The sequence below is a fragment of the Callithrix jacchus genome, chromosome 14 (assembly GCF_049354715.1).
Source record: "Callithrix jacchus isolate 240 chromosome 14, calJac240_pri, whole genome shotgun sequence".
Lineage (NCBI taxonomy): Eukaryota > Metazoa > Chordata > Mammalia > Primates > Cebidae > Callithrix > Callithrix jacchus.
In genome coordinates, this window is record NC_133515.1 from 99,219,550 (window position 1) to 99,245,933 (window position 26,384).

Here is a 26,384-nt window from a genome sequence, read left to right on the forward strand (position 1 = left end):
TGAGGCAGGAGAATTGCTTGAACCCGGGAGGAAGAGGTTGCAGTGAGCCGAGATCGTGCCATTGTACTCCAGCCAAAGCAACAAGAGCAAAATGCCATCTCAAAAAAAAAAAAGAAAACAAAACAAACAGATGCTTGCAAATAGGATGATCTTGGGCAGGTTATGAAACCTTTCTGAGTGTCTTTGGAATAATAACTCTGTTAGACCCTACCATAGACATAATTTACTATATGGATAATGATGATAAATAAGATATAGGTTTTTACTTTTTTTAATTAAAAAAATTTTTTTTGAGACTGTCTCACTTTGTTGCCCAGGCTGGCATGCAGTGGCACAATCTTGGCTCACTGCAACCTCTGCCCCCTGGGTTCAAGCGATTCTCGTGCTTCAACCTCCTGAGTAGCTGGGATTACAATGCACACCGCCACGCCTGTAATCCCAGGTACGTTTTTGTACTTTTAGTAGAGACAGGGTTTTACCATGTTGCCCTGATGGTCCCGAACTCCTGAGCTTGAGCGAGCCACCTGCCTCAGTCTCCCCAAATGCTAGGATTACAGGCTTGAGCCACCATACCCGACGGTCAGATACAGGTTTTTAAAAATGAGGTAGTGCTGCAGGGTTGTAAACAGGCTGGGGTAACTAAAAGCATTTGTCCTTTTGAGAAGGTCTCAGTAGGTCTCCCCCACTTGTGCAGAATCCACTGTTCCAGAGACTTCACTTCCCAGCCCAATGTGAGTGCCCCTCACTTCCCTTCAGCAGATTGCGCTTCTGGAAAGTTGTGTTTAGTAATATCTTAAACACTCATTATTCAAGGAACCCTGCGGTGGTTCCTTCTGTAAAAGCAAGGCTCTGTTGGTGAAGGAAATAACAAGCTCTAAATTACTTGTAATAAATTAGAGCTTTGATATAAAAAGCTCTGACCTATGTGTAGGACTTCACAGTTGACAGAATTCTCTCACCTCTGTTTGTCTGTGCCATCTGCTATTTATCGGGGTGAAGCCATGAAGGGATCCTTTTCTGCAGAGGAGAATGGGTTGAGCATTGCAGTGGAAAACAGCACTCTGGAGGCCCATGGTCCTGCCTTTGAATTCCTTCCCTGCTACTGACTATGCAGTCTTGGCTGAGTTATGTCTCCTGTCTGGGCCTCAGCTTTGTTAGCTGGAGAATGGAGACAGTAGTTACCTGCTGGGAGGGGCTCCAAGAAGGCGGTCCTGCTAGAGCAGGAGCATGATATTCACACGAAATCTCAGAAATCCTATTCTACAAGTACTTCTTTTCATGAGAGTGTCAGACCAACAAAACTAAAGTTATTTTTCCTGCAGAAATGTTAGTAATAAAGGTATTTTCATTACCATACATTTCTAGCTTTCAAACCACGTCCCTAAAGATTACATTGCGCTCCCACTTACAAGCTAGGGCCTGTTCTTTATAACAAGAAAGTTGAAAATTCTACAAGGAGCAAGATTTTTCAAAAATGGAAATTGTGATCAGTATAATGCAAATTGCTCCCTAAGCAATGGCTGCATATATAATCTAGGAGATAAAAACTGGAAGCGGTTTTCTCTAGGAGGAAAGGGCGGGGGGCTGTCCCTGCCCCACAGGAATCAGGATAACTGCCCCGCCATCTGTTCACTGCTTTGCAGTTTTCACATTCTTCTGATTCCCCGAGCACTCTAGATAGGCAGTGCTGGGGCCACTGTCCCCATTTACAGCGTGCAAAACTGAGTTCCAAACAGGAAAAGTCACTTGGCCCAGGAGGCCCAGTTGATGGGTAGATAAGAGGTATCTCCTCTCTCCACCCCAGGCCTGCGGGTCCCAGAGCTAAGGGTGTCCCTCAGCATTTCTACCTCTCTGTCCAGGGCCATCCTGCAGGTTCACTGAGGAACCCTTGCCTCCTGCCCAGCTTCAGGAGATGACAGACTGAAGGCAGAGGGGGCCCTTTGGGGGGCTAGAACTGAGAGCTGGGGATGGGGTGTTCTTCCAGGGGGTGACCCCAGTTTGTGGAACCATATAGATCCTGAGTTCATTAATACATAATAACTGTCATTCTAGATGTTTCAGAGCTGACTCTGCAAGAACTGAGGAGAAGCCACCTGCCTACAGGCCAGAATGGAATTCCCCAGTGCAGGAAGCAGCCGGAGAACAAAGCAATCTTATCTCTGGCGAGGCAACTGAGGTTTCTTGGGTTCCTGCCCCCTCCTCTGCATGTGGCCCACCCCGGCCTCTGGGGTCCACTATCTGGGAGCAGCAGCCTGGACAAGGGTGGGAGTCCTCGATTAGCTGGTCCCCCAAACTGGAGCATACTTGGTAACCCCTAAACATCTGTTGAACAAGGGACAGATTCACCCTCTAAGTCTTGGTGATTTCATCTGTCAAATGGGTCTAATAACAGGTTTAATTTGGTTCAGCTGTGAGGGTTGAGTGAGAAAAATCAGCAAAGCAGCCTGGGAATGTGGAAAAGGTGCCCTCAGTCAGCAGTGATCCTCCCTCTGACTGTCATTAGCCGGGGAGCAGAGAGGAGAGCTGTGTCCTTCTCTGCCCAAGAAGGCCTCCTGCCTCAGTGAGCCCGAGACTGGATGTGGAAGGAAACAAAGACTGGACTTTCTTCTGGAAGAGGAAACTACAGCATCATAAATGGAGAGGACCATGGGGACAAAAGCAAGGGCGGGGGGGCAGGATGGTGGGGGTGGGGGGCAGGATGGAGGGGGTGGGGGGCAGGATGGTGGGGGTGGGGGGCAGGATGGCACGGGCAGGGGCAGAGCTGACTGCATGCTGGCTGCCAGGCCCCTTCCTTGGTCTTTATTCAGAGCCAGAGAGGACACCCCTTCCTTGTGGCTCTTCCCGAGGCTCAGTTCACAACTCAGGAGTGAAAGTGTACACACTGCACAGCCAGCTTCAAACTTCCTGCAGCCAAGAGACCAGCTTGGATTGGAGCAGGCTTCTCACGCTTAACGTGCGTGTAAACCTCCCAGGGCTCTTGTAAAAATGCAGATGCGGACAGCCTGGGATGCGCCCGAGGCTCTAACGGGCTCTCAGGGACGCTCATGCTGCTGGTCCTGGTTCAGGGACCACCCTTTGAGTATTGGGGCTGCAGACTAGTGACACTCCTGGTGCAGTGGCTCCCAGGATCCACAGTTGATAGAAAACGAGTTATTGCTATGTTGTTTGACCAGGATGGCCTCCCCTACGTCTCTCTGTCTCTGTCTCTCACTGTCTCTCTGTCTCTCGTGTGTGTGTGCGCGCGCGCGCACATGCACGTGTGCACACGTGCATGCACTTTCTCTCCATCTGCCGCTCTGCTCCTCTCCGGCTGATCTCTTTTTCTGACTCCGCCTCTATCCCTGTCTCTCTGGGTGTCTGTTTCTGGCTCACCGGTTCAACTCCATGGCTCTCTCGCCACGGGTCTCCCCCTGACTGCAGGGTGCTCAGGCTTTGAGTGCCATGTGCCCATCAGTCTGCCTGTTGGGAAGCTCCTCTGGGCTCTGGCTGACGATGGGAGCTGTCACGTGGCAGGGAGGGAAGCAGAGTACTAACAACTGGTTGACAGCTGGTCACAGCTGGTGACAGCTTGGGCAGGCCTGGGCGTGGGAAAACACAATTCAGGCAGCAACAGCTGGGACGGAGACCACACTCAGAAGATGAGCCGACAGACTGCCACACAGCGTGTGAGGGGCAGTGCCCAAGCCCCACTCCTACCAGCCTGGCCACCATCCCTTGGAGTGAGGCAGACGCCAGGGATGGTTCTGAGGCTTTCACACTCCCGACATCCACTGCCCCTGCTGGGAGGGGGCCACGGGCAGCTGCTCCCCGGCTCCTGCTCCGGCAAAATGTGGATTCTATTTGGGGGGGGTTCAGAAAGGGTGAGAAGGAGCATCTGTGTGCAGCCATGAGAACACTCCTGGGAAGCTGTGTGTGTGCACGCCTGTGGATAGGGCGCTGAAGGAGAGGGGGATCGCATCAGGGAGCTGCCCCCGCTGGATATCTCAGGGCCTGCGCAGGAATGTCATAGGTAAATACAGTGCCTGCAAACAGCATGCACCAAGAAATACCAACAAGGGTTGCCACCATTGTCTTCATTATTGCTGCTTTAAGGATCAACGTTTTCTCTCATCCATTTTGAATAGAAACAATTCTAAAATGTGCTACAGATGTCCTGCTTTCTTAACGCAGGGACAGTGAGTATAAGTAACCCGAGAGCATGAGCCGCCACTGGAGAGGCAGGCACAGCCGCAGCGGGGAACCCTCAGGCATCTCACTGCAGAGCGCCAGGGTTGCCAGAACTTGGCACAAAGAGCAGGTGAGCTCTCAGTGAGGGGCAGGGGCTTTTCAGGCAGGAAAGGATATGGCAGTTGGCGGCCATGACTTCGGTAGTTCAGAGACTCCTTTTCTCTTGTTTACGTACTTTGGACTGTGTGTGTGTGTGTGTGTGTGTGTGTGTGTGTGTGTGTGTGTGTGTGTGTGTGTGTGATTGAGAGAGAGAAAGAGAATGTGCCACAGACTGGCCACTCCGCAGTGACTCAGACCTAATGCTGCCTGTCCTGGCAACCCAGCTTACCCTGTGCGTCTGTTTCACAGGTGAAGGCTGCCTTCTCTGTGAACTCTGGAGAGACCAAACTCAACATTTCTAGAGGTTTTATGCCCTCACTCCCACCAAGGACCTGTGGGAAAGCAAACGTTGACAGGAGGCGCCGTCAACAGTCTGCTCGCTCGGGAGCAGCCAGTGCTGGAAAGTGAGACCAAAGAGCTACTTGGCAAACTCACGAAGTTATACAAATGTGCTGGAAAGCCTCCCGTGGCTCCCCACTGCCTTTAGAAGAAAACTCAAGCAGTTCTCCAAGGCCCACCAGGCTCCAAGTCCCACCAGGCTCCACGGCCCACCCCCACCATCTCCAGCTTCCAGCCTGCCTTGGCATACCAAGCTCCCACAATTGCCTTTTTTTTTTTTTTTTTTTTTTTTTTTGAGATGGAGTCTCACTCTGTCATCCAGGCTGGAGTGCAGTGGCATGATCTGGCTCACTGCAACCTCCACCTCCTGGGTTCAAGCAATTCTCCTGCCTCAGACTTCCCGAGTAGTTGGGATTACAAGTGCTTACCACCACGCCCCGCCAATTTTTGTACTTTTTTAGTGGAGACGGGGTTTCACCATGTTGGCCAGGCTGGTCTTGAACTCCTGACCTCAGGTGATCCACCTGCCTCGGCCTCCCACAGTGCTAGGATTACAGGCATGAGCCACTGTGCCTGGCTCACACTTACCTTCTTTCATTTTCCCCAAACTTTCCAAGTTCATTCTGCTCACAGCCTTTTCGGTCATTGTTCCATCCACCTGGAGTCTTCTTCACACCTGTCCCTACCCTGCCCAAGGCTCGCTCATTGCACAGCGTCAGTGTCGCTCTCTTGAAGAAGCCTTTGCCAACCATTCTACCCAAATAAGGCTCCTGTGTTTCTCCTGTAACATTATGCACCATAATTTGGATTCATTTTGTAATTTCCTCCCCACGCCTCCACCTAGACCATAAGCCCCAGGGGGCAGTCACAACTGGCTTGTTCTTAACTTGGTCCTAGCATTTTGTTGCCAATATTCAATGAATATTTATTGACAGAATCAATGAATTTAAAACATTGCACATCTCAGAAGTCCAGTCATGCCAGAGCAACACGACAGAAAGGGGTGTGGAATTTCCTTAAGGAAGCACTGGTCGCCCTAGACCCTGAGGGCTCCTAGGCTCAGCTTGCTAAGGAGGGAAAACATACAGTCTCTCTCCTCAAGAAGTCTGTGGCCCAGTGTGGGAGTGTTCCAATTTCTATGACTGCATCAAACATTACCCCAAAACTTAGTGAGTGTGTAAAGCAACTGTTTGTGTGCTGATTTTGTGGATTGGAAACTCAGGCAGGACATGGAGGGAAGAACCTCTGTTATCTGCATCCTCCTCAGCAAGCTGAGCGAAGAAATGCTCTGCTCCATGATGCCTCAACCAGGAGGAAACTAAAGCATATGGCCTGGGTGATTCCTGGGTGATCACCTGAAGTTTCTTCCCTTACATGACTGGTGGTTGATGCTGGCTATCGGCTGGGTATCTCGGTTCCTCCCTATGGGCTTCTGCCTGTGAGCTAGTCTGGGCTCCCTCACAGCATGGCGGCTGATTTCAAAGATAAGCATCCTAAGACATCCTAGTGGACACTATATTGTCTTTGATGAACTAGCTTCAGAAATCATGAACATCACATATACCACACTCCACAGTCCATCACAACGTCCCACCTACCTTCAAGGGGAGGAAAAATAAATTCTCTCTCTCTCTCTTTTTTTTTTTTTTTGAGAGGAATTTCATTCTTGTTGTGCAGGCTAATGGCACTATCTCAGCTCAGTGCCACTTCCACCTCCTGGGTTCAAGCAACTCTCCTGCCGCAGCCTCCCAAATAGCTGGGATTAAAGCCATGTGCCACCACACCCGGCTCATTTTTGTATTTGTGGTAGAGACAGGGTTTCACTACGTTGTCCAGGCTTGTCTCAAACTCCTGACCTGAGGTGATCCACCTTCCTCAGCCTCCCAAAGTGTTGGGATTACAGGCATGAGCCACCACGGCTGGCCAGATTCTAACTTTTGACAGGGGTAGCAAGGTTCTGGAAGACCATGAGGGACTGAAAATGTTGCTTTGGCCATTTTTGCAAAATACAATTGGCCACAAGAACGCAATAAATAATAACATAGAATGAAAAGGGGATATACCCTCCAAGATTTCCCATCATGGGGTGGGCTTGGTAAGAAGCAATAGTCACAGTAGGTATAACGCAGAGAGCAAGTGAAAACTATTTTAGGTTAACCATCTACTCACATAACAGGTGGATATTTTACATCTATTATCTCCCTTAATGAGATACCATTAGTTGAGACTTTCACAGCTTACAGAGCGTTTTGACACATCATATTTTTAATCCTCATCACAAACCTCCCAGCTCTGAAGTGTCTCCAGTTTACACATGAGAAAACTGAGATTCAGCGCACCACAAAGAAGCCTCGCCCGGCTCCCAGGGCTGAGAAATGGTGGTACTCTAAACATGTAGCATTCTGTGTTCTGGCCCCCAGCCCCACAGCAGAGCTGACAACAGACAGACTGGGATAGGATTTCGGATTCTTTAGAGCAGGGGAAAGATGTTGACAATTTCATATCATTTTGCACTTTGCAGCTGGTACGAAAACAGACGCTTTGCTCTGAGAGGCTTCTGTGATTTCTTCCCACAGACACCCTGCTGTCTCCCAAGTGGCTTCTGTGCCTGTTGATACTGCAGCCATTTTAGGTCAATCCTCAAATCAAATTCTGATGAAGTTTCCTCCAGCGAGCCAGCCTCATTTTCTCAGCAGATATGGTTTTTAGCGCATGCTCACTGATGATGGAGGCCCCCAGATCAGGCCACCTCTGTCCCCACCACTCTCTGGTCAAGCAAGAGGAGTGAGGACAAGTCGTTTCACCTGTTTGAGCTTCAGTTTTGCCCTGTTGAACATGAACAATAATAGGGGCCTCACCGGCCTCCCAGGTTAGCTAGAAAGTACAGTGAACAGCTGGAAGAAAAGGCTGATCCTGAATCATCATGCCCTGGGCACATCATCTGATTTTGCTTGATAAAGGAACTCATCCGGGAAAGCTCACTCTCTTCTTTTAGGGTCAAGGTTATGAATGTGTCTCTATTGGAAGATATGGATGTACTACTTTGGGTAAAGCCAACTACTATTGTTTGGGTTGTGATTTGTGTACAGTGGTTCAAATAAAGTGTAAATTTTCTTTTAGAGACAGGGTCTTGCTCTGTCACTCAGGCTAGAACTCCTAAGATCAAGCTATCCTACCTCAGCTTGCAGGGTGACTAGGACTGTAGGTGTGCACAACCACACCCAGCTAATTTATTAATATTTTGTAGATACAGGGTCTTGCTATGTTGCCCGGGCTGGTCTCAAACACCTGACCTCAAGCAATCCTTCTGCCTCATCTGTCCAAAGCCCTGGGATTATAGGTGTGAACCACTGTGCCTGGTCTAATTTTTTTTTCTCTTTCTCATTAATGTAAAGTCCAAAATGGATATTCCTCATGGCTCCCCTCCAAGCTCTAATTCAAGACCCAGACTCTTTCTGCCTCGTGGCTCTGCATCTTTCATCATGTCCCTTGATCTACTCATGCACATCGAACCAGTGGAGAGAGAATGAAAGCAAGGTGGGGCACCTGCCTCTTAACCTTGTTGGCCCAGGAGTGACCCACATCCTTCCACTCACATTCGATTGTGCCAGAGATGGGACAGCACACAAAGTCTACCATATCTAGTCCTTTACAGGCCACATCTGTCAAGCCCTCATGTATGCATATGGACATACTTTCCTGATTGGCACACTGCACCCTGTTCTGCTCTGTGATTGCTGGCAATAGCATCATACTACAACCTACAGACCCACATTTTTAGTGGAGAATTGTAATTTATTTATTATTATTTTTGAGACAGAGTCTCACTCTGTCACCCAAGTTGGAGTGCAGTGGCATGATCTTGGCTCACTGCAACCTCTGCCTCCCAGGTTCGAGTCATTCTTCTGCCTCAGCCTCTCCAGTTACCAGGACTACAGACACACACCACCAAGCCCAGTCATTTTTTTTTTTTTTTCCATTTCTAACAGAGACAGGGTTTTGCCATGTTGGCCAAGGCGGTCTCAAACTCCTGACCTCAAGTGATCCACCTGTCTCAGCCTCCCAAAGTGCTGGGGGTTACAGCCATGAACCATTGCACCTGGCCACATAATTTATTCAAGCTGTTCTCTCTTTATGAAGAAAAGGTCATTTTTAGTCTTTTGTCATTAATTATACCATAAATGAAGATCCCAGTACTTATATTCTCATCCTGTAGGATGAATTTCTAAAAACTGGATTGTTCAAAGGGTATAGGCACTTACTTTAATAGCTCTGTTACAAATGAAGAGGTGGTAGCAATTTATACTTCCACCCTCAAGGCTGGAGTTTTCCCTGAAGCAGCTTCAACAGATAGAGCATATACTGAGACTTTTAACTTTTGCTAATCTTTTAGATAAAAACCACTATCGTTTTATAAACCAAATTTGTATATCTCACATTATAAATGGAATTGAACATCTTTTCGTAGTATTCATTGGTATTTATTTAATATGTAACTCTTAGTTTATGTCCTTTGCTTTTTTTTTCTTTTAGACCAGGATCTCACTGTGTCACCCAGGCTGTGACCACACCTCACTGCAGCCTCAACCTCTTAGGCTCAAACAATTCTCCCACCTCGGCCTCCCTAGTAGCTGGGACTACAGGTGTGTTCCACCACATCTGGCTAATTTTTAATTTTTTTTTGTAGAAATGGGGTTTTGCCATGTTGATCAGGCTGGTCTTGAACTCCTGGGCTCACGCAGTTATCCCATCAGCCTCCCAAAGTGCTGAAATTACAGCTGTGACCCACTGTGCTTGGCCGGTCCCAGTTTTAATACTGAAAGTCTCATATGCTGGGTACCTCTTTAGTCTCAGGTAAATCAGGATGGTTGGGCACTGTAACTGGTTTATTGCTTTTTTAAAAGTCAATTTGAAGAAATCTCAAAAACATTATGGATTTTGTTTGTATTTTGTATGCTTTTTGTATTTTTCTCAATATATTTAGTTTTCCCTTTTGTCAAATGCTTTCCAGTAGAATGTATCTTATTTAATAAGTATTTCCATATTCCTCTCTAGAAGAAAATAACTCTTTAAAAAGAAAACAAAAACCCAACAATATTATTATCATATCATAAATTTAACAGTAATTCTTAGATTATCAAATATCTAATTACTTTTCAATTTTTACTGGTCCATGAAGATTTCTTTTTCTTTGTTTTTTTAAGAAAATTATTATTTGTTTAAATGAATCACAACCTAAATAAGAAGCATCATTGCAATTGGTTGACATATCTTTTCTTTTTTTTAATCTATCGAATTCCCTTTCTTTTCTTCTTTTAACTTTTTTTTTAAAAAAAAAGTCTTCCTGTTTGTTGAAGACACCAGCTTATCTCTCCTATGGAGCTTTCCAAACCAAATCTTGCTGATTGCATCCATATAATGTCCTTTAATCTGTTTCTCCATTTCTGTACTTTCTGGACAATGATTGTTAAGTCTAGAGACTTGGTTAGATTCAGGTTAATTTCAACTCTCTATCCCTTCATCCATCCATCCATCCATCCATCCATCCATCCATTCATTCGTCTGTCTGTTTATTTATCCATTTTGTCATCTGCTATTTATCACCCACTTATCTATCACAAGAATACTTCATACTTAGGAATGCATACTTCCATTTGGATGTACGTAATACCTGATTTTCTCTCTTTTTTGCAATTTTTGATAGTCATTAACTTGATCTTTTATTTCATCAATGGTCGCAAAATTGTTGTATTTTATTATTCCTTCTTTCTTTATTAACTGGAATACGTCTATAGAGAGAAACATCTCATCGTCAGCTATTTGGTTATCCCAAGATGCACGGGAAATGCAGGTGAAATGCTGTCTCTTAACTCTGCATCTGCCAATGTTCAAAACAATGTGTATGTTAATTAGATTCCTCCAAAGCCATCCATTATTTTTGCTTTTGTACTTTTTAATGTATTTAGGATCATTGTCAACTTGTGGATTTAAATGCATTTGTAGTGTTTTCATTAGAGCCAGTTTTATTCTTCTGATGTTCAAGATGTCCCATCCTTGGCAATGGAGCCTCTTCAGATTATCTCCCGAGTCCTTCAGAAATGATCTCATTAGCAGTGTTCTTAATTTGGGGTACATTTCAAATAATACATTTCTATATTATTTCTCCCATATGCATTTTTCTGTGTCCTCAAAGTGGGCTCAGCCTATATTTTTAAGTAATGGGCTCTTTAGGGGGCCTTAGTTTCTTTTAGAGATAAATGATATTTAATCACCATGATCTACACCCCAGGGATACTCATTGCTATTGAGCTGGTCATTTCATAGTTTCGTAGCTGTTTTGGTAGACAGAGCTAGGATATATGGGTTTCTTCTTCTTTTTCTCCTTCACCTCATTCCTCTTCTTCCTCTTCCTTCTCTTCTTCCTCTTCTTCTAAAACACATCATGAGTTCAAACTGATAGTTCCACTTTAAATGTAAGACTATAGGGGCTTCTATTTAATTTCATTGATCTTATACTTACGTATCTTTTTTCACTGACGCCAAAACTTTGACTTCTATTAACTTCACTCAAATTATTTATTTGCAGTCTCCAAAAACAATGCCAACAATTACCACAAATGTACAGTTACTGAAAAGAAGCTAAGGTTACCTGCAGTTCCCTTCTGTTGTCAAGGGATCTCCCACTGGGGACATGCAGTTAAATTACTGTGCTTTGAAATCCATGGAAAGAATTCCTCTCTGTGGGGTTTTGCCACCAGCAATTAGATCCACTTGTTTCATTTTTATTTCAATTTTGAGATTGCTTTTAAAGTTTTTAAGCTATGTTTCATTTAGTTTAATTTATTTATGTAAAATAATTACAGGGTTCCAAAATAGAATGTACTGAACATGGTATATAGTCAGACTTGTCTGCTTTCTGTGTCTTCTTCCTGTTTTGTCCTTCTCCTACAGGTTAAACTTTCCATTAGTTTTTGGTTATTTTATTTATTTATTTATTCTTGAGATGGAGTCTCACTTTGTTGCCAAGGCTGGAGAACAGTGGCACAATCTCGGCTCAAGCGCCCAAGTACTTTCCCGGTTCAGATGATTCTCCTGTCTCAGCAACTGCTCCCCCTCCCCGCAGCAAGTAGCCAGGACTGCAGGCACATGCCACCAGGCTCAGCTAATTTTTGTATTTTTAGCAGAGACAGGGTTTTACCACGTTGATAAGGTTGGTCTCGAACTCCTGACCTCAGGTGATTTGCCCACCTCTGCCTCCCAAAGTGGTGGGGTTTCAGGCATGAGTCACCGTGCCTGGTCAGTTTTTGGTTATTTCTTTCATTTAGAAAACTACATATAAGCAAATTGGCATATATATTCACTCTACACTATTTCCCAATAAATAACAATATCAAATGATTTCGTCCATTTTGTTTTTTCACTTAATAATATATTTCAGAGATGGATCTGTTTTAGGTTAGAGAGATAGTCCTTATTTTGCAGCTGCGTAATGCTCTGCTATGTGGATATACCACACTTTATTCAGCTGACTCCGTATTGATGGACATATGGATTGTTTCAAGCATTTTGGTACTAAAAATAGTGATCTATTTCCATTTTGTTACATGACTCCTCTTCCAAGGTTTGAACATTTTCTCTGCTGTCTGAATTCAGTCAACTAAAACCTGGGGAAAGAGACCCTGCTTTTATCCCAGGACAGGTAGGACCGGTCCATTTCTCACCCAGCTGCCATTTGCAAGTGGAGAGGGATGGAATGGAAATGCTTTCCCAAACCCTCATCCTCCAGATGTAACAAATCCCTTTGAAGGACTATGGAGCTTCCGAGCCTGGGTTCTGACTGCATCATTTTATTTCATGTGGCTGCACTATAATTTCTTGAACCATCTCTGTAGGTTAATTCTGTTTGTTGTTATTGTTGTTGTAATTTTAAATGGCAAGCTCATCTGTGAATATAGCTTTAAAATGCATCCTGTGTTAATTTCGTGAGGTCTTAAGGTGGAGAGAATTTAAACACGTGCTTACTCTGAGTCTTAGTCCGGAACTTTGCAGGTCTTTATATAACTTTAACACACCTATAACCTAGCCTCAACAACATATTTTGCCAGTCTTCTCTCATCTTGTCCAGACTTCTATTTTTTTTTTTTTTAACTTGCTGGAGTATTCTATAACTTTACATGAATTATTTAACACAATTTTTAAGTTTAGAATTAGGTACTTAGTTTACATGACCAAAAGTGCAACTTTTTACCTACGTAGTTCCCTTCCCAGAGGCGACAACGTTCTCTGGTTCTTGCACATTCCACCCAAGATATTTTATATATATAAACATGCATCTTTTTTTCTACTTTGTTTACCCAAACAGTGCTGCCTGGTGCTGCCTGGAACACCCTCAGATATCTCCTCCTGCACAGTTAAGAGTTTTTCTAGAGTGTTCCCTAATGAGCAGGTCTATTGGAATCCACATAGGTATTTATTAGATGATGCCAAATTATTTTCCAAAATACTTATACCAATTCTTCTTCATCAGTGTGTAAATAATCTGGCTGCTCCAACCTTCCCAACATTTGATGTTTTCAGACTTTTCTATTTTTGCCACCCTGGTCAATATAAAATGGTATCTTTTTGTTTTATTTTAATTATAGTTAAAATGAATTATTTTAAATATAATTGTTTTATTTTTAATTTTTTAATTTTTAAAATCAATAAACCAGAGATGAACTCATTATAATTTTAAATTGCATTTTCCTAATTAGTAAGAAAATTGAACGGCTTTGTATAAATCATAAAAGGTGCTCTCTCTCTCTCTTTTTTTAATACAAGATCCTTGTTAGGTAAAGTGTCTTTCGAAGTCTTCTGCTAAATTACTTATGGAGTTGATTTTATTATGTGGTTAATAATCAATGCTTTGTCTTTATGGTGTCCATCAAACATGACTTTTACATTTTAAGATAGTCAAATGTATTTAACTTTTCTTTATGACTTGCACATTTGGTAATTTGTACATTATGAGAATTATTCAAGAAAGCTGCCTTCCTTAAGATAAAAAATACATTCTCCTGCATTTCATTCTAAATCTTTTATAGTTTTGTCATTTTACATCTCTAATTCACTTGTAATTAATTATTGTGTGTGGTGTGAGGTAGGGAGTCCAATGCTGTATTTGCCATGTAAATAACCAGTTATGTGACCACTTATGGAAAGTTGCTTCCTTTTTCCCCTGATTTGCAATGCCTGCTCTGTCACAAATCCAGCTCCATCTATGTGTGTGAGTCCTGTCCTGGCCTCCCTAGTCTGATCTGACTTGTCTGAGTCTCCCTGCACGGGTGCTAGATTGGCTTTGTTATCATGGCCCGCTTTACGATAATTCTTGCTATTTGTTAAGATCCGACAAGTCCACTGCTTTGTTCATCGTGTTCAGTACTGTCTGGGATATTATTGGTCCTTTGCTTTTCCATATACATTTTAGAATCAAATACTATTCTAAAATGAGGGTAATTTCTACTTCCTAGGATGTTGTGTTTATTCAAATGATGTATGGAAAGTGTCTACCATAATTCATAGGTACTTGGTAAAAGGCTGGAGAAATAAGCTGGTGGTGTCCCCTTGGGGAAGGTATTCTTCTCTCTGGGATTTCTCTGCATCTGTGGCATGGTCGACACTGGTTTTTCCCCCTACACCACAGAGTCCATGTGGGAGTATAAGTGAGGGAAGAGATGTGAGAACAGATTTCAACTGTAAGTTGAATTTTGTATCGGTCTAATGGGAATTATCAAGCAGTTATCAATATAATGATAAAGTCCTTGGATGAATGAGAATTGACATTGGGGACCTCACCAAATACTGTGCAAACTCAGGCAGTTTTCAAGGTCACATTCCTTTTAAGAAATGCTTCTAGACCATGTGCAGTGGCTCAGACCTGTAATCCTAGTACTCTGGAAGGCCAAGGCAGGAGGACGACTTGAGTTCATGAGCTTAAGATCAGCCTAGGAAACAAAGGCAGACCCCTGCCTCTCCAAAAAAAAAATCAAAATAGTATGATTTTGTATGGTGGCATACACCTGTGGTCACACCTACTCAGAAGGCTGAGATGGCAGGATCACTTGAGCCTGGGAGGTCGATGCTGCCATGAGCTGTGATCACACCACTACACTGCAGCCTGGCGCCTACAGAGTAAAACCCGGCCAAAAAAAAAAAAAAAAAAAAAAAAAAAGGAAGCATTTTAGTTTTATGAGTACCGTGAAGGCCTTTACCTGCCAGAGTGCAGTGGTGTGATCTTGACTCACTGCAACCTCCACCTCCTCGGTTCAAGTGATTCTCCTGCCTCAGTCTCCAGATTAGCTGGGCTTACAGGAACCTGCCACCACACCCAGCTAACTTTTGTATTTTTAGTAGAGACAGGGTTTCATCATGTTGGCCAGGCTGGTCTCAAACTCCTGACCTCAACTGATCTGCCCACCTCAGCCTCCTAAAGTGCTGGGATTACAGGTGTGCACCACCACACCTGGCATACCTGCACGTGTTTCTTATTCCGGTGACACACACGTGTTTAGCTCACTGAGATGGTTGCCAGTAGTTTCTCCCTGGGTCCTGAACTATGAGAATAGGAATTTTGATACAAAATAAAATATTCTGGTACAGTGGACATTGCTCCCCAACTTCTAGCTGCCCCTGAGATGCTTCCAAGTTCACCCACAGCCTGTGGTCCCAACACTCATCACTGAACACCCTGCCCTTGGCTGGACTGTCTGTTCCTCTGGGCAGCAGGTAGACCTTCGCTCCCGGTCTGCAGAGCTCACTTCTCTCACAGGCCACCAGCCAGTCCTGAGACAGCCACAGGAGGCAACTGGGGGCTGGAGAGGCAGAACCCCATTTTGTTAGTTTAAAGGACTGGACTTGGATTCTGGACTCGGCTCTTGCCCTTCTGGGCTCTGTGACTAGGGGCATAGGATTTCTACCCTCTGCAATTTCCCTCATGAAAAATGGGGATGGTACTACTTAATCTTCTGCGAGGATGGCTGTCAGGCACCAGGCGTGGGACCTGGAATGGACTAGCTCATTGTTTTGGCCAAACATGCTCAGTAAATCGTGAGAGTAACTGAGACAGGGCAAAGTGTGCAGCCTGCTTGGGTGGGGAAGCTGAGTAATAGTTCATTTTGGGGTTGGTGTGACATTGTGGATATGTGTGCACCGGGCGTTGATAGTCGGAGGTGATTCTGGGAGTGATTAGTAAGGTCCAATTTTGAGAACTTTGAATGTTAAGCTTACAAAGTGGGACATTATGCTGGTGGTGTTTGATTCAGCTTAACTCCCTAAAACATTTTCACTTGCTTTCCAGCCCAGACCGCTGGCACTCTGCTAATGATGCTTGCGACCACGTTCAAGGACCTCAGGAACAGCCTTCAATTGCGTCTCCTAATCCTGGTGCTCCACCTTCCCCCTTGAGTTTTACTGTTGCTTTATGCCTGAGTTACTCTTCAGATGGACTCCTCATTGCTTGCTCCGCCTGAGTTTTTATCTTCATCACCCTCGAATGGTTCTCTTAGTTTTTATCCACAAAAGCCTGTGGGCATACTGTGCTCTATCCAAATTCAGTCTCTCTAAACCTGCCCTTCCTGCACTGGGGTCTCCTTGTTGCCTGGAGGAGAGGGGGAGAGTCATTATCAAGGAGCCAGTGAAGAATTCTCCAGCAGGTAAGTGACTCAGGTAAATGACCAGGTGATCACCTTAGGTCAATCAGACAAGTGAAGAGTGTCTCCAGGCTCCTAAGAAGAAATGAATCAGCTGTAGCCGCCAGTATGGGGAAGTGGGAGGTGACTATGTGGAAGGTTCATTGTGTGTTAAACATCCAGTGTGTGTAGGTGGAAATACCTTAGCCATGGAGCTGGTTTATCCGGCCTGATCCTCTTCTTGCCTAGGGGTTGCCTAGGGGTCTCCCCATTCAAATATCGTAATATCTGGAGACAGAGATGGATTCATTTTTGTGGTGCCTGAAACTTATGCATTTTGAGAGATCTCTTTAAAAAAGAATATAGAATTACAAATTTAATAAATGAGCGCAAAAGTGAACATTTATCCTGAATGAGAAATTACAGCAAATTATAAATCTTTTAAAAAAAATCTGAAAAGCACAACAAACACTTCAAAATCCAGAAAAATAATATACTTGTATTCATTAATTATCCTACAACTGTTATAATCCCCTTTTAACAATATTCTTTTGCTGTATCCCATGTGATTTTGTAGTATTTTCTGTGAGAAAATACACAATTGTTTTCTTTCCTTTTCTTTTTTCTTTTTTTTTTTTTTAAGGCAGAGTCTTACTCTATTGCCCAGGCTGGAGTACAGTGGTATGATCTTGGCTCACTGCAACTTCTGCCTCATGGGTTCAAGTGATTCTCCTGCTTCAGCCCCCCGAGTAGCTGGGACTGCAGGCACATGTCACCATGCCCAGCTAATGTTTCGTATGGGGACGGGGTTTTGCCATGTTTATACCAGGTTGTTCTCAAACTCCTGGCCTCAAGTGATCTGCCCGCTTTGGCCTTCCAAAGTGCTGGAATTATAGGTGTGAGCCACCACACCTGGCTAGATAATTGTTTCCATAACATAATTGATTAAACTTTGGGCTTTATTTTTCTGAGTTTAGAAAACCTTCTTTTTTTTTTTTGAGACAGAGTTTTGCTCTTGTTGCGCAGGCTGAGTGCAATGATGTGATCTCAGTTCACTGCAGCCTCCGCCTCCTGGATTCAAGGGATTCTTCTGCCTCAGCCTCCTGAGTAGCTGAGATTACAGGTGCCCACCACGATGCCTGGCTAATTTTTTTAATATTTTTAGTAGAGACAGGGTTTCACTGTATTGGCCAGACTGGTCTCAAACTCCTGACCTCAGGTAATCCACCTGCCTTGGCTTCCCAAAGTGCTGGGATTATAGGCATGAGCCATTGCACCTAGCCAAAAAATTTCTTTTAGCTTTACAACTTAATTAGGAAAGTTATGCAAATTTTTAGGATTGTGGTCAAACTTGGGAAAATCTCTAGATTCTTTTTTCTATGAACTGTTATAGAAATATTCATTATTGGCGTTACTGCTCCAGATCTGTGTCCAAACAAACAGGGGAATTCTGACAAATTTTATTTCAGGCAACATCTACCAAGAATGAAAAAAGGATATGGTGTGTTTGTAATTGTATATGCTACAATTGTTAACAGATATCTTGGTTAAATGTATTTTCTCTTCTTTGGATATTTGTCTCAAAATCTGTTATTTAGAATTTTTATTGATAATTTTTTTTTCCGAAATGGAGTCTCACTCTATCACCCAGAGTGCAATGGCACCATCTCCACTCACTGCAACCTCCACCTCCCAGGTTCAAGTGATTCTCCTGCCTCATCTTCCTGAGTAGCTGGGATTACAGGCATGAGCCATGCACCCAACTAGAATGTTCTTGATGAGGAAATTTTGACTAAGCATCCATGAGAACCTCCTTACAATCCTACACATGTGCTGATCGGGAGACGTTCCCGCAGGCTAGCTTCTGGCTCTGTATATTTCAAACCTTGCTTCTGCTCCACTACACACATATTTCTGATATGGACACATGTGTACACTGAAATACAGCCACATCATAAGGGGAGTTGGTACTGTGGCTGATAGGGAGACTTCCACCAGCATGCCTCCACCAGGATGGCTTTTAAGAACCCAGTACATCCAGAAGGGACACTAAATCACATAGTATATTCCAGTAAATCCAAATGTGACCTCAACTGAAAAAAAGAGGTGGTTTAACAGAAGGAAAATGTGATGGAGGAGAAGTTGAAGTGGAAGAAAGGGGACGGTCTTGCCTGATTGAGATTTAATTATCTTTCTTTTGAAAATGTTACCAAGACCCATGACTAGGCCAGAAATTTCCTGGCTGTTACCAGGGCTCTAGAAGGGGCATGACAAGTGAGAGACCCTGAATGTAAGCTTCATGGTATGTGTGCCTTCGCTTAAAAGAGTCCTTTAAGTCAGAACTTTACAAGAATGACACAGAATGACTGAGTTACGTTCTTGAATGGGATCAGTTTAGAATATCATCCTGTTAGTACTTTATAATTCCAGCTGGATTTTTCTGGAAATCTTTACAAAAGTAAGGCTTGTGGAAGGAACTAGTGGTTGGAAAGTCTGTGGCTAATTTGATCCCCACTGTTTCCTCAGCACAGAACCTGCCACATCATGGGCATTTACTGGATGTCTGTTTAAGGAATGTATTTGTCCCTGAGTGGATGTTTCTGGTTTCCTATGGGTCCCTGGCCTGTTTCTCCTCTTCCGAGTATTCCATGCTGATCTTGTCCTGGACTCACCTGATCTAGGAGGATGTTGCTATATTATTCCATTCTTTTACTGCTATAAGGACTTACCTGAGACTGGGTAAATTATAAGGAAAGAGGGTTAATGAACTCACAATTCCACATGGCTGGGGAGGCCTTACAGTCATGGCAAAGGTGAATGAGGAACAAAGTCACATCTTACATGGTGGCAGGCAAGAGAGTATATGTAGGTGAACTCTCCTTTATAAAACCATCAGATCTCGTGATACTTCCTCACTGTCATGAGAACAGCATGGGAAAATCCTATCTCCGTGATTAAGTTACCTCCCACTGAGCCCTCCCATGACACGTGGGGATTATGGGAGCTGAGATTAGGGTGGGAAGAAGCCAAATCATATCAGTTGCTTCTAGCATAAGAAGGACCTTTTTTCTAACCTATTTTTCACAGGTAAGTTTAAATCTGTAACTTCTATTCTTTTGCTTCCATTCTCTTTCCAATATTTCGCTTTCACTACTACATTTGGAGCCAGGTTTGTCACTATATCAGGAGTTTGTTTTTAATGAACAGCAAGTGACTTTTCTGTCCCTTTTCTGTGCCATTTCTTTTTTATATCCTAGATCCCTCCAATCTGAGGGCTGAGTGATCCTATTTCCCTCCTGTTTGAGGGCTGAGTATCCACCTGGCTGTCTCTCAGTCCTGCTCATATTCTGATGATGGGGTTCATTTCGCTAAACCCCAGCTCCTGATGGCTGAATAAGTAAGTTACTTCCAGATTGACGTTCAAATGGAAATGGATTCCTTTATTGGGCAGACACCTATGTGATGAGATGAAAGCTTGAAGTAATGTTCTTGGCGCTTTCATTTTTGCCATCTCCCACACTACCTGACCTTCTCCTTTTAGGCACAAGCATCCAAACATCTCCAGGTGAGGGTTATCGCAGCAATAACAAAAGAGAAGGAAGCCATATCTGCTTCTTTTATTATGACTTCCAAACTAGGCTCTTACACATCGTCTTTCCAGATAACAGAAGGAGAGGTGACACCCAGACGAAGGGCCCTGGGCAGGAGGGCAGAAAGAGGAGTGGGCGGAACACACAGGCTTTCGCTGGGAAAGCCTGCAGTACAGGCCACATGAGGTCTTGGTGACACACTGCCTTGTCTGAATGTGTGAGGAACTAGCACCTTGACCCTGAGAAAACTACACAAACTTCTCAACTTTGGTGTAAATTGTGGAATATAGCCAACACATACAGAAGAACACAGCGTATCAATGTAGAGCAAAATAAATACATCTGGAGGGAGCACCTGTGTGCGCATCACCCAGGCAAGAACTAAAACATTGGCATCGCCTTTGCAGCCCCCGGGTGTTCTCTCCCTGGTCACACTTGCTTCTCTATTTCCTAAAAGTAACCACATTCATAATTTTATAGTAAACAGTTTCTTGTTTCTTTATAGTTTGACCACGTGTGTGTGTGTGTGTGTGTACACAATATAGTTTTGTTTTGCCTCACTGAACACTATATTAATGGGATCATGCTATCTGTGCACTTCGTCTTTTTTTTTCACTCAGTATGCTTTTAAAATTCATCTGTTCTATTGCATTTCACAGGATTCCATTAATTTTCATTGTTACATGGAAGTGCATTGTATCAATGTCTGACATCGTTAATTCATTCCATTGTTTATCGACATTTTTGTTGTTCTCAGTTTTTTAATTACAAACAATGCACCTACGAACACTCTTACGCTGGGTCTTACGCAAGAATTTTTACGCAAGATTTTTTTAACATTCTTACGCAAGAACTTTAAAAAATTTTTTTCATTTAATTTTTCTTTTTTTAAGTTCAGCTTTTTATTGAACACGTTATCAAAGAGGTTTAGTCAAGAAGACCAAAGCACACGTCATCATCAGACTCCTCGGATTCTTCTTTCTTTGCTTTCACTTTCTTCCTCAGCTGGAGCAGCAGCAGTGGAGAGGCAGGACTTCCTGCGGGTGCAGCATCAGCTGCTGGAGCATTGCAGATGAGGCTTCTAGTGTTGACGCTGGCCAGGGCCTTTGCAAACAAACCAGGCCAAAAAGGTTCAACATGATACCGACTGCTTTAATGAGGGCATTGATCTTATCCTCTGTGACAGTTACCTCATCATCGTGCAGAATGAGGGTCGAGGAGATAGATGCAGGCGAGTCGGAGATGAATGCAATGTTGCAGGAAGGCATGGGGCTGGCCCTGCCTGGCGGCATTGCTAGACGCCGGATGAAGTGAGGACCTCACCCTAACAAGGCCTTAGCTTCTTCAGGACTGAGCACCTTGATGGCAGCTGAGGAAAGGCAAGAATGGTTTTTAGAGTATACATCCGGAATGGAATTGCAGGGTAAGACACAAGATGTGTGTTTTCAGCTGTCATTGGAAATGCCCAATTGTTTTCCAAAAGCAGTGTGTAAGTGCACCTCTTGCCCCAAGCCTTAATACTTGTTCTTGTCAGACTTTTTTTTTTTTTTCCAATTTAATGGGAATACAGTATGTCTTCATGGTTGTAAAATCTTGATGATGAATAAGATTGAAAACCTCTACATTTGTGTTTTTCCTCCTCTGTAATATCTGTCACAGTCTTTGCCTTTTTTTTTTTTTAACTAGGTGACATGGTTAGGCTTTGTGTCCTCACCCAATCTCATTTTGAATTATAATCCCTATCCTCCCCACATGCAAGGGAGAGACCAGGTGGAGGTAATTGATTCATGGTGGCAGTTTCCCCTATGCTGTTCTCTTGATAGTAAGTTTTGACAAGATCTGGTTTTTTTTTTTTTTTTTTTTTTTTAGATGGAGTCTTGCTCTGTCGCCAGGCTGGAGTGCAGTGGTGCAATCTTTGCTCCTGGAATTACAGGCATGAGTCACTGCACCTGGCCCATCTGATGCTTTTATAAGGGGCTTCACCCTTCACTTGGCACTTCTCCTTCCTGCCACCTGTGAAGAAGGTGCCTTACTTCCCCTTCACCTTCTGTCATGATTCTAAGTTTCCTGAGGTGTCCTCGGCCATGCTGAACTGTGAGTCAATTAAACCTCTTTCTTTTATAAATTACCCAATCACAGGCAGTTTTTTATAGCAGTATGAAAATGGACCAATACACTAGCTTGTCTATCTTATTGATATTAAGTTATTTTCTTTTAAATATTTTGAATAAAAGCACTTTGTTGGTTATATATGCTGCAATTCTCTCGTATTTCTTGGCTTATATTTTCCTTTTTTTTTTTGATACAATCTCACTCTGTTGCCCAAGCTGGAGTGCAGTGGCATGATCATGGTGCACTGCAGCCTCAACCTCCTTGGCCTCAGGTGATCCTCCCATCTCAGCCTCCAGGTAGCTGGGACTATAGGTGAGCCTGTAGCCACCATGACCAGCTAATTTTTTTGTGTTTTTTTGTGGAGACATGGTTTCACCATGCTGCCCAGGCAGGGTATTTTCCTATTAATGATGCCTTTTGAACTGAAGTGTTTTAATATTTTCATATTTATCTTTTTTATTACAGATAGTGCTTTTTAAAATCTCATTGAGAAATCTTTCCCTACCCAGAAGCTATAAAGACATTCACCCATTTCATTTTTATTTATGTCACCTTCTTAACACATTAATTCTTTTATCGTAGTACAATTTTACTCCTCTGTCCTTTGGCTTTCGTTGTTGCTGTCGTGAGGTCACGTGCTAATTTTGTTTTCTCTCTTTTGAAGTGATCGCTTTCATTTTTGGTTCACCTACTGCAACATTTCAGCTGTATATATCTATGAATATTATCAAACACTAAAAGCAGTTAAAAGAACAGAACAGTGGACATGATAACACTTGGCCCAAGGATTAACCATCGGTAACAGTTTTTCCTGACTGTGCTTAAGACCTCTTTTTCTTTGATAGTCTCTAGTTTTATTATCATGTATTTTGTTATTTCCTTTAGCGTTCCTGCTTGGGATCCAATGGAATTCTGGAATCTTCTGGATCAGTATCTTTCATCAATTCTGGAAAACCAATATGAATTTTTTGTTTTTTGAAATGGAATCTTGCTCTGTGGCCCAGGCTGGAGTGCACTGGCATGATCTCAGCTCACTGCAACTCCTGCCTCCTGGGTTCAAGTCATTCTCATGCCACAGCCTCCTGAGTAGTTAGGATTACAGGCATTCACCACCACACCCAGCTAATTTTTGCATTTTCAGAAGGGGCAGGGTTTTGCCATGTTGGCCAGGATGATTTTGATGGAACTCCTAAGCTCATGTGCTCCACCCACTCTGGCCTCCCAAAGTGCTAGGATTACAGGCATGAGCCACTGTGCCTTGCCCCAGTATCAGTTTTCTATTACTGAATAACAAACTGCCCCCAAACCTAGTGGCTTAAAACACTCATCTATTTTGCGCCCAAGTCTGCAGTGTGGATAGATGCCTGAGAGGACGGTGTGCCTCTGCTCCAGGTGGTGTCATCAGAGGCAGCTCGTTAAAGAACAGCTAGGATGGCTCAGGGCCAGCAAACAGATGCTAATGTTGAGTGGTTTTCTCTGCCTGTTTTCTAAGAATAGAAGTTCAGAAGTTCAAAGATGCCTTTTTATTTTGTACTGTCTCTGTCTCTTTCAGTCCAAACTGATGAAATTCCTTTAAAACTTTGCGGACTTCCTATGAATCAATTGATAAATTCACTCCATTAGACAAAGGCCACACCTACAGATTTCATAGAGATCATCTTTTCTCTACTTTGAGCTCCTTGTGAAATTTACAGAAGCCTAATTGTTTAACAGAGAAGGCTGGTAAGGCAAATATGAAGACCCTTAAAAGGGCCTTTGATGTGTTTGAAAGGAGGGTCTATGGGGAAAACACTTAAATCTAACTGAGATTTTAACAAAGGTTTTGGAGTCAAATCCTTGGTTTCATCTTTAGACCATATTCTTGTGACAGTGCTCTGGATTTGATCTTTGCCTGAAAATCGTTCCTTAAATAGAGAATCATTTATATCACTTATAATAGAAAGAGACTGGAATGAGAAACATTTTTATTTTCAAACATAGTAAGTCTTGCCACCTGATTTTTTTAAACTCGACTTTATCTTTTAGAGCTGTTTTTTATTCAGAGCAAAATTAAATGAAAACTCTAGAGAGTTCCCACATACTCCTCCCTGACCACATAGACACAACCTTCCCACCATCAACATTGCAGTCAGTGTGCTGCATTCTACAGTTAATGAACAAACATGGACACATCATCAACCAAAGCTCATGTTTGACATTAGGGTTCACTCTCCGTGCTAAACATTCTGTGGGTTTTAAGTGTAGAATAACTTCGATTCACCGTTATAGTACCAGAGAAAAGTTTCTCACTCCTTCCCTAATGGAATTCCAGTCTGAATATGTTAGTTCTTCTCCCCTTCTTTGTCATGTCTTTTAGCCTTTCTTTCTTTGTTTCTACGCTGCACTCTAGATCATTTCTTGATATTCCAATTTACCTATTTTCCATTTGATTTAATCTTCATTTAAACCCACCTATTCAAGGTGTGTGTGTGTGTGTTTGTGTTTTGCGACGGTGTCTCAGCTCACTGCAACCTCCACCTCCTGGGTTCAAGCAATTCTCTTGCCTCAACCTTCCTGGTAGCTGGGACTATGCCTGACTAATTTTCTTTTCTTTTCTTTTTCTTTTTATTTATTTATTTATTTTGATTGCAATAACACAATCCTGGCTCACTGCAACTTCTGCCTCCCAGGTTCAGGAGATTCTCAGGCCTCAGCCTCCAGAGTAGCCGGATTTGCAAATGTGAGCCACCACGCCCAGCTAATTTTTGTGTTTTTAGTAGAGATGAGGTTTCAGCATGTTGGCCAGGCTAGTCTTGAACTCCTGACCTCAAGTGATTCACCCTCTTTGGCTTCCCAAAGCGCTGGGTTTACAGATGTGAGCCACTGCACCCGGCCCAGCTATTCAGTTTTTAACTTCAATTTTAACTCACTTCTTTAAAAAAATTGTTTGACTTTTTTTCAGTGGTTAGTCCTGCTAAAGCAAGACCTCAAAAAATTAGTTTAAAAACTCTGAGGTGTTCATCTCCATGGGAATCTTTAGTAAAAGGTAACAGATTTATATGAAGAGAAACTAGAGCATTGTTTGACTTTCATTACGGTGTAACTTGCAGACAATGAAATGCATATATTTTAAGTGAAGAATTTGTTCAGTTTTGACAAATATATACACATCTGTCACCGTCTTCCCAATTAAAATAGAGAGTACAACTGACCCTTGAACAACATGGGGGTCAGAGGTGCCAACCCCTCAATGAGTTTGAAAATCCATATGTAACTTTGTCTTCCCCAAAACTTATATGCCAGTAGCCTACTGTTGACCAGCAGTCTTACCAATAACATAAACAATTAACACAAATTTTGCATGTTGTATGTATTATATACTGTAATCTAACATTAAAGTAAGCTAGAGAAAGGAAAATGTTATTAAGAAAACCATAAGGAAGAGAAAGTCTATTTTCTATCATTCATTGGAAGTGGATCATCACAAAAGCCTTCATCATTGTCTTCATGTTGAGTAGGCTGAAGAGGAAGAGGAAGGGTTGATCTTGCTGTGTCAGGGTTGGCAGAGGCAGAAGAAAATCTGTGTATAAGTGGACCCGCACAGTTCAAGGGTCAACTGTATAACCATATATGAGATGGAGTATTCATCTATACTTCACCTACTCTATATATGTATATGTAATGGGCATACGCATGTCTCTAGCCATTTACTTATATAGAGTACATCCTATTTCATAGGGAGTATTAAAACATACAGTGTATATCCAACCTTTATTTCCATTTGCAGTCAATACCAGCCAGCGCACCCTCTCACTCTCTCCCCAGGTCACCACGGATCTGGTTTCTAACAGTATATATTGGTTTTGTCTGCTCTAGAGCTTCAGACACATGATATCATAGAGTATGCACTCTTCTGTGTCTGGCTTCTTCTCAGCATAATAATTTCAAGATTTACTCATGTTTCAAGTATCACTGGTTGTTCTTTTGATTGTCTGAATATAACACAATTTGTTTATCCACTTCCTGGTAGACATTCATGAGCTTTTCCCACAGGTTTTAATTATTATGAATAAAGCTACTGTGAATATAGCACACAAATATTTTCTGGGGACATGTGTTTTTATTCTTTTTTTTTTTTTTAATTTTTTTGAGACGGAGATGGAGTCTTGCTCTGTTGCCCAGGCTGGAGTGCAGTCATGCGATCTTGGCTCACTGCAGCTTCTGCCTCCTGGGTTCAAGAGATTTTCCTGCCTCAGCCTCCCCAATAGCCAAGACTACAGGCACGCACCACCACATCTAGCTAATTTTTGTATTTTTAGTAGAGACAGGATTTCACCATGTTGGTCAAGATGGTTTCGATCTCTTGACTTTG

General features: G+C 43.0%; 1 non-coding gene across 1 annotated transcript; it reads right to left on the reverse strand.

Moving 5' to 3' along the window:
* Positions 1–24,979: 24,979 nt before the first annotated feature.
* LOC118147491 (U5 spliceosomal RNA) lies at positions 24,980–25,091 on the reverse strand. Its single transcript, XR_004733948.2, has one exon. It is a non-coding gene; the product is annotated as a U5 spliceosomal RNA (small nuclear RNA).
* Positions 25,092–26,384: the final 1,293 nt, after the last annotated feature.